Below are 9,341 nucleotides of genomic sequence, written 5' to 3' on the forward strand. Positions count from 1 at the left end.
GCCTAGTGTGGACGCTCACAGTCGATTTTATAATATCAATTTTATTAGACCGATTTTAGCTAATTCGATATTATCCCGTAGTGTAGACATGGCCTAAGTGTGGTTGTTACCCTTTATTATTTCCCTGCAGTAGTAAGAATCTACCCCATTGTTTGTTTATTTCTCTATCTGTATTCAACATGCCAAAGGCTTCTGGAGTGCTGGATAAAGGCTGTGTGTGTTTTATAAAGAGTCTAAGGTCTAATCAGCAATCATCTCAGCACAATCACATCCTTGTAACCAAATGGAGATCCATTTTGACTTTGAACTCCACTAGACTGCACTTTATGTCATTGGCTTCCCACACCACGTTGTTTCCGAGTTACCTATATTATAAAGTTATGGGGGGAGAGAACAAACATTTACACACTGTTCCATTAGAAGCAAGTTTCTCAACAGCACAGCAATATTCAGAAGCACAACTATCAATCTTTTTTTCACTAAAACATTTTTTCAGAAGCAGCAGAAATACTGAAGTATCTGGTCTTTTGCTAATCTCTCAAAGCGGTAGTGACAATGTCATTTTGAATAAACAGTCATATTCCTTTATCTGTCTTAAGTACTGACAGCCACATCTGCACATTCCATGATCTAACCTGACAAGGAAGAGCAAAGAAAGAAAAGTAAAGCAACAAATAAAATAAGCAGCATGTGAAAATGAGAAAAAGTAACCAAGAAGGAAAGTGACATGGAAGGGTTATAAATAATAAACAAAGTTGACATGAGTCAAGAGATCTTTATTTAATACTGTGGTCTTGGATACAGATTAACTGCCTTTAGTCTATAGTTATTATGGTCTCATCCTCCTTGAAATGGCAGTTTAAAGTATTGTGATCATAGCATGAGAAGTATAATATAAACTAGGGCTGTTGATTTATCGCAGCTAACTCATGCGATTAACTCAAAAAAATTAATCACAATTAATTGCACTGTTAAATTTTAATTGGTATTCGATTATTTATTAAATATTTTGGATTTTTTCTATATTTCCATATATATTGTATTCTGTGTTGTAACTGAACACAGTATATATTATTTTTGTTTACAAATATTTGCACTGTAAAAACGATAAACAAAAATATAGTATTTTTGAATTCACCTCATACAAGTACTGTAGTGCAATCTCTTTGTCATGAAAGTGCAATTTACAAATGTAGATTTTTTTTTCGTTACATGACTGCTCTCAAAAACAAAACAATGGAAAACTTCAAAGCCTACAAGTCCATTCTTGTTCTTTGTTCAGCCAATTGCTAAAACAAACGCGTTTGTTTACATTTATGGGAGATAATGCTGCCCTCTTCTTATTTACAACGTCACCAGAAAGTTAGAACAGGTCTTTGCATAGTATTTTTGCAAGGTATTTACGAGCCAGATATGCTAAACATTTGTATGCCCGTTCATACTTCGGCCACCATTCCAGAGGACATGCTTCCATGCTGATGACGTTCATTAAAAAAATAAGAGATAATCAAATTTCTGACTAAAGGTCTTGGGGCAGAATTGTATGTCCCCTGCTCTACCCGCATTCTACCATATATTTCCTGTTATAGCAGTCTCGGAGGATGACCCAGTACATGTTGTTCATTTTAAGAACACTTTCACCGCAGATTTAACAAAACGAAAAGAAGGTACCAATGTGAGATTTCTAAAGATAGCTACAGGTTTAAGAATCTGAAGTCTCTTCCAAAATCTGAGAGGGCCGAGTTGCAGTGCTTGCTTTCAGAAGTCTTAAAAGAGCAACACCCCAATGTGGAAACTACAGGACCTGAACCACCAAAAAAGAAAAATGAACATGCATCTGCCCGCACTTCTTTGAATTATTATTGAGCAGAAGCCATCATCAGCATGGATGCATGTCTTCCGGAATGGCTGATAAGGCATGAAGGGATATATGAATCTTTAGCACATCTGGCACATGAATATCTTGCGACGCCAGCTACAACAGTGCCACGAGGCCTGTTCTCACTTTCAGGTGACACTGTAAACAAGAAGCGGGCAGCATTATCTCCTGCAAATGTAAATAAACTTGTTTGTCTGAGAAATTGGCTAAACAAGAAGTAGGACTGAGTGGACTTTCAGACTCTAAAATTTTACATTGTTTTATTTTTGAATGCAGGGTTTTTTTGGTACATAATCCTACATTTGTAAGTTCAACTTTCATAATAAAGAGATTGCATTACAGTACTTGTATTAGGTGAATTGCAAAATACTATTTCTTTTGTTTTTTTTACAGTGCAAATACTTGTAATCAAAAATAAATATAAAGTGAGCACTTTATACTTTGTATTCTGTGCTATAATTGAAATCAATAGATTTGAAAATGTAGAAAACATCCAAAAATATTTAAATAAATGGCATTCTATTATTTTTTAAATGCACAATTAACTGCGTGATTAATTTTTTTAATCACTTGACTGCCCTAATATAAACTCTATGTTATTCTTCACTACAGTATCACTACCAGAATGGAATATTGTATCAATTTTATTCCTTAAAATGTGTGTGTGTGAGTGTTTTGGTTATTGTAAAAACAGTAGGAAATATTTCCAGTCAGGCACATCTTATCAAAAGATAACTAGCACAAAAACAAAATAAGAAACTTTTGAAAAGCCTGACGTAGCTGAGACAGGATTTAACATAAAACATTAAATGGTTCTGCAGTATATAGCTAATGACAATTGGAGATGAGTCACTGAATAAAAGTAAATATTAATAGCTGTATATATTACTGCAGCCACTTATCTGATGTATCAGAAGAGCAGCCTTTACTATAAATGGCAGATGTACTGCATTGATCCTGAATGGCTTAGTGTGTAATATTATGAATATAAATTTGCCCCCACACAAAAAATCTAAGCAGAGCTCTATTCCTTGTTGGACACAACAATTAGCACTGTGCTGAGCAATTACCTTATTAAGAATCATGCAGTTATTTTACAGGCAAAAAACTCCCATAGCAAGTTTCTTGTATATGGGTATCCACTGGTCTGTAAATAACTGCTGGGATTAGTGAAAAAAATCACAGGATCAAACACTAGTAATGTAAACATCTGATATTCTTATTTCAAAATGTGTCAAGTACTGCCAAACATATCCCACCACTCAGCAAAATGTCAGTCATTGACAGTGATAATGCAACATGCAATCTGAATCAGACTGAGAAACTGGAAGAAGAAAAAAAGAAAAGAATTTGGTGTGGTACCCTGGTCATAAGAAACAAACAAACAAAAAAGACTAAAATAAAAAAGAGCTTACACGGAGAAAAGGTGATAAACTACATAATAAACTCAATCCTGGGGAGGAGGGGTAATGGATCAGCATTCATGTTGCACTTCACATCAGTACCCAGCCCAAGCCAGGCAAGCTAATGATCCAACCAGCAGACCTGTGGCACATTGCACGTACACTAAGAAGAACTCAATCCTGCAAGGCATTAAGCACTCTAACTCTAATGCAGCAAATTACCTTAAGCACACACTTAATTTTAAGCATCCAAGCAGTCCCCATTGACTTCAATATCCCATGGGACTACAAACATACTTAACATTAAAAACACATGCTTAAGAGTATCAGAACCAAAGCACTCTGCAATTTCAGAACTGAACTGTTAGAACTCAGCAAAATAGGAAGCTTTGGATTACAGAGATCACCATTTGCTATCTATCATAACCGTCATCTGTCCCACTGGTTTGACATCTTCCTTCAGGATCCATGTAGCAATAATAAGCAGAGACCATAAACTCAGATGTAGCTTTTTATTATTAGTCACTAATAAGACCCCCATTATCAATGATTCAGTCATGGTCTAGGCATTCAGCCTTGCACAAATTACTGAGACATGGCAGGATGACAGATTTACCCAGCCAAATATCTGATCCAGTGATATATGGCTGAGCTTTCGCATTTGATCTCCAGAGCAGAATGTATCGAGTGCCAAAGACTGAAGAATCCATCTTATGTCTGTGGATCCTAGGATAGAATACATGGGTAATTTAAGTGAGTTACCTATTCTCCTTGTCAGGAATTTGCTGGAATTCTTGCCAGACCCTAATGGGATTTTGCCTGGTCTATGACTGGAATTTCGGAGCCTTCTTGCCTGGACAATTTTAACATATTTATATGTAGGCATTTCTATCACTCACACAGTAGCAACTGAGCAATGTATAAATGCACAAATAAGTAATTTATCTCTTCCTTCTCCTCCTTTAAAAGTGTTTTTTTACCATTACTGAATTCTAATGTTTGGGTCTTTCTACATCTAGCTTTTGACAAAGCTGTATGGGGAAGTTCTAAGGTGCTCTGCTGGACAATTCTAAGTGTGGTGAGATTAGGTTTTATCTAATTCCTGTAAGGTTTTATAAATCACAGGAAGATATTTAGGATACACTGCTTCCAAATATTATGAGTTGAACCCCAGGCTTCATCAGCAGAAGCATCTCCTTGAGCATGGGGCTAAGTGGAATGGATAAGATCTCTTCAAACTCTGACTGGGCTAGGGCAAAGTTGAGGACTTGGAAATCAATCCAAAATTCAATTGGCATCTAATATAAAAGTGCAGAGTGGGTTGTGTTCACAGTGCTGCTAAAGAGGCATGTGTACCATTAGAGAGCAATATCTTCCACCCCGAAGGTGGCTGAATTTCAGTGGTGAATGTATGATCTCTGTATATCCCTGTGTCAGAAAGTTTATTTAGCACTTTAGGACGTTTACTAGTACAATCAGTTGAGACACTTGCCCCTCACACATTTATCTCCCCAGTGGCTGTTGTAAACAAGATGCACATAACCCAAGTGCATATTTTACTTTCCACCATCCACACACGCTATTATTACTAGTATTGTGGTAGTACCTATAAGCCCCAGGAACAAACCCCTGGAGAACCACCATGCTAGGTGCTGTATACAGAACAAAAGGATTTTCCATGAGGACCAAGAGCTTATAAACCAATGAAAGAAAATTCCCCCCAACCCAATGAGAAAGATAGCTTTGTTCTGGCCTCCTTACTCCCTACATGAATTCCACTGAACCTGCAAAATCATAGAATATCAGGGACCTCAGGAGGTTATCTAGTCCAACCCCCTGCTCAAAGCAGGACCAATCCCCTAACAGATTTTTGCCCCAGATCCCTAAATGGTGTCTTCAAGGATTGAACTCACAACTCTGGATTTTGCAGGCCAATGGTCAAGTCACTGAGCTATCCCTCCCCCCTTTCATCTTATTCACCTTTGTGAAAATTATCATCTGGGACCCAACAACTGCAAGTTGTGTGTGGTGTGCAGGTGCAAATTTAGCAGCATATTGGTAAGTCACATTTGGCTTCCAGGATGAAGAGCGCAGTAAGCACCATACTTATTCTTTCATTATAATTAATACATAGGCAGACACTTACTGTTACAAGTGCCAAAGCTCAGTGGGGATCATTCCAAGAAGCGTCTGTCTCATCTACTGGCACTGCCTTTGAGACAAGCTGCACTCTGCATCTGTGACTGGAACAAAGATCACACAGTAGCCACTGCAACAGCAGAACTTAACTATAAAGTGAATGCATGGCTCACCTCCCAAGTTATTATCCCTCATTTTATTATTACTAACAATGGAACCAATACTCTAAGAGAAATATGATACAGCAAGTCCATGTGTGCGCCATATTTTGAACATTATGTAATCCTGCTGGTGCATAGTTTTCTTATGAATGGGTCTGAATATTTGGGCTGACCTTGTGGCCAGTAGTTGCGCTTTGCTCTGACCCAGGGAAGTGCCAGTACTGGGGAAAGGGAGCCACAGGAATCTATTTAGAGAAGAGAAAATAAAGACATTATTTAAAAAGTCATCTTAGGTGGCAAAATTTCAGAAAGGGAGGTTGCTCTTCAGTTAGCAAGGCTCTGACTGTTGAGAATGACTGACATTCTTAATGGTTAATATCCAGAAGATGTGACTGTGGATATAGCTTGTGACAGACACCAATAAGGATGAGTGGTGTGCAAAGGAGCCCCATGAGCATGCCTATCTGAAAGGACACTATAGCAGCACTTAAAAGATGTGACCTTTGCTGACCTGAAGCTGCCGGTTTTAAAAGGTAGCCATGACAGCAGCTAAATTAATGGCAAACTACTAACATTTCTATGATGTAACAAGTCACTATTTTAACAAACTGCCTCTCTGTTTGATTTTATTATTTATACAACTTCAGTTACAAGAATTAAGAACCCATTTCTGCCATACTTCCTCATACCGATTGCAACAGGAATTCTGATGGAGTTCATTACTAATTAATAAGAGTCAGGGTGAAGAATGGGTCCCTACAGTCCTGACCCAACACCCACTAAAGTTCATGGAGAGATACCCAATGACTTCAGGGGGCCTTGGACGAGGACCTTGCTATGTAAATCACATAATATGTAATGTACCATATCTGACATTTCTTCTTTCAGAATAAAAATCCCATTTGTATCTTTTGCAAGAACAAACAGTAATATTAGTTGCTGTATTTTTGGCTAAATTCAGAATGGGTAGGTGTATTCTCTCTGCACACATGGGCTTGATCCAAAGCCCATTCATATAAATGGGAGCTTTCTACTTACTTCAACAGGCTTTGGATCAGGCCCTAACCATTCTTCATACCATCAGTTTGACAACTTAAAGGCTGCCATCCATCCCAGAAGAATCTGTAAACTGGGAATGGGTGAAGTGAATGCTCTCTCTCTCGAAGGGGTGTCAGCACACTAGGTTGAGCACTTTAGGATTTTCGCAAGACAATACATCAGAGTCATTATGACTTTTATTTCTAACCTTGCTTGAATTTAAACTATTATATGCCTGAATTTGTTTAATGTAGAGAATTAAAAATTTACATCACAGCTGGCAATGATTTCTCTGTGTTAAATGATTACAGTAATAAAGGCATAGCTAAAGTAGTGCTTTAGGCTACATTTACACTGCAGAACATGGGACAGCAGCAAATAGGGTATGCGTGGCTACACACTACAGTGAAAAGTGGGATGCATTCACAATGTGGTGTGGAGCTACATGTATCAGAGAAAGACTGGTGGAGGAAGGCAGAGGGAAAAGGCTCAACGGTAGGGAGCTGCTGGGGCCTCTCCTCTGCCAGAACCTTTCCCTGCTGCTGAGGTTTTTCATTGCAGCAGGGAAAGGCTCTGGCAGCCCCCCACTGCAGGAGTCTTTCTCTGCTTCCTCTGCACTGCAGAAGTCCTTCCCCCGCTGCTGGAGCCTTAATAATGGTTTAGTGCAGCTTGTGTATATAGAGTACTAGGAATATCTCATGATGTTAACATGGTATAATGAGAGCAACTAGCCTGTTCAACAGCATACTTGCTTCTGGAGCAATCACAGAAGGCCATGGATTCACGGCCCAAATTAGTTCAAGACCATTTCTGAGACCATTCCTTTAACATTTCTCTCCTCGCTGCATTTCGGCTAGGAACAATAGCCTCCTCTCACCCCTCACACGTGCGTACTCTCCCCATTTTAGGGGATGAGGAGGTTACTCACCTTGTGCAGTAACTGACGTTCTTCGAGATGAGTGTCCCTATGGGTGCTCCACTTTAGGTGTCGGTGCGCCCCTGCGCCTTTGATCGGAGATTTTTTGCAGCAGTACTCCTACCGGCCACGCATGCTTAGAACCTGTCACTCACTCTGAGTATGTCACTAGAGAGCATGCACGGCCGGTACCCTCAGTTCCTTCTCTACGTTTTATTGGTATTAGTTGGTGACGTCAGGAGTAATACTTGGGTCAGAGCTTTTGGGGTAATGATCCTGGAGGTGGGGGGTGCCGCCAAGATGGTGCGTCATAGGATTGACGTTCAAGCTCTAGTGTGAGTAGAGTAGCGGGCACATGCTGCCAGGGAAAGAGCCACGGAGCCCAATTACTGCCATGGTGGTGGAAAAGGCATAGCAGGTGCCATCCAGGATGACACCCCAGGAGGTGGGATCTTGAGGTGGTGTGGAACAGTTTTCCTGTGTCCGGGGGACAGGACTGTGAGGTAGAATTCAGATTGCATTGGCACAGCAGCGTAGTTCAGACTCCTGCTCACTGGAGGAAGGCGGTGCTCGGACCCTGAGTCATTGTATAGAGAAGCCATCCCAACAAAAAGGCGATTGCCAGTGTAGGTGACATAGGAGGTTACTTGAGGGTAATTTGTAACGGTTGGGCAGTCGTAGGCGAAAGCAGAATATGATCACTGTAGGAAACCGCGGCTGGCACTGGAGTTTTAGTCTTGGCTCATGCCAAGTAGCAAGGTATGTATATGGCACTATCGGTTGCCACAGATGCGGATGCCAGTGCTATTAATAGCAGGCTGCGGGGTGACCTCTGATGCCCCCGTCGGTGCCCATGATGTTTTCGGTGCCAGCATTCATCTGCGGTGTATGCCGATCGGTGTGCCGAGGGCCACATATCGTGGCAAGGTACTGAAAGGGGCCTGTCGCCTCAGCACCAGAGCCTCACCTGGCTGCATGGCCGATAGAAAGGCACAGATGGGTTCAGCGCAGAATAGTGATATCTAGCAATTCATCACTCACATACTGGTGCCATAGGGCGTAGGTACAATCGATGGCCAGGCAACTTGACAAAGCCTGCCTCGCCTCGGCACCATGCCTCGCAGCTGCTACGCCGACAGCACAGGCGGGTCAGTACCTAGCGTAGGTCACCGTGAGGAGCCCCGTTCTTGTCAACACTGAGGTGGGGAAACTGACGAGCGGCTGGTAAGGAAACTGACAGAAAAGAGGTTAAGTGAAGTTTCCTCTTGATGTTGTAGTGTTCTCTTTAGCTGCTTCTTAGTTTTTTTTGGAGATTATGAGCTGGGTCTGGAGGCAGAGTCGCCGCCATGGTCTGAGGCAGACTGCAGGGATATTTGATAGTATGTAGAAGTTTTAACTTTAACTCCCTGTCCTTCCTAGCTCTAGAGCTTATCCTAGTGCATGAGGGCATTTTGGTGGGATATGAGTTCCCCAAGCATTTTATACACTTAGAGGCCCATCAGAAAGAGGATAGCAGTCCTTACAAAAGAGCACGCTTAAAGCTGTGGAAGCCAGGCATATTATAAGCGGCTGACAGAACGAGAATTTTTTTTTTTTATTTTTTAACTAGTAGGAAGAAAAGTAGGTAACAGTAACAAGAGCTAAGTAGTAACAGAGAGAAAAACTGGCTAACTACAGGTATTTTAAGATGAGGAAGAAAATTGAAAAGGAGTCTGCCGAGCATCTCATGTTCTCACGCCGGGAGGGCATGGAGTAGTGAGAAGGAACTGGGTGTACCTGGCCGACCCAGAGCGCAGATGTCCTCT

The 9,341-nt window shown here is 40.9% G+C and overlaps 1 long non-coding RNA gene across 1 annotated transcript in view; it reads right to left on the reverse strand.

The window, feature by feature from the left end:
- The window catches only part of LOC116831343 (uncharacterized), a 121,619-nt gene that overhangs the window by 54,297 nt on the left and 57,981 nt on the right, over positions 1-9,341 (reverse strand). The window contains exon 2 of the long non-coding RNA XR_012656602.1: positions 5,429-5,525. This is a non-coding gene — a long non-coding RNA (uncharacterized LOC116831343). The remainder of the gene's footprint in view (positions 1-5,428; positions 5,526-9,341) is intronic.

The sequence above is a fragment of the Chelonoidis abingdonii genome, chromosome 10 (assembly GCF_003597395.2).
Source record: "Chelonoidis abingdonii isolate Lonesome George chromosome 10, CheloAbing_2.0, whole genome shotgun sequence".
Lineage (NCBI taxonomy): Eukaryota > Metazoa > Chordata > Testudines > Testudinidae > Chelonoidis > Chelonoidis abingdonii.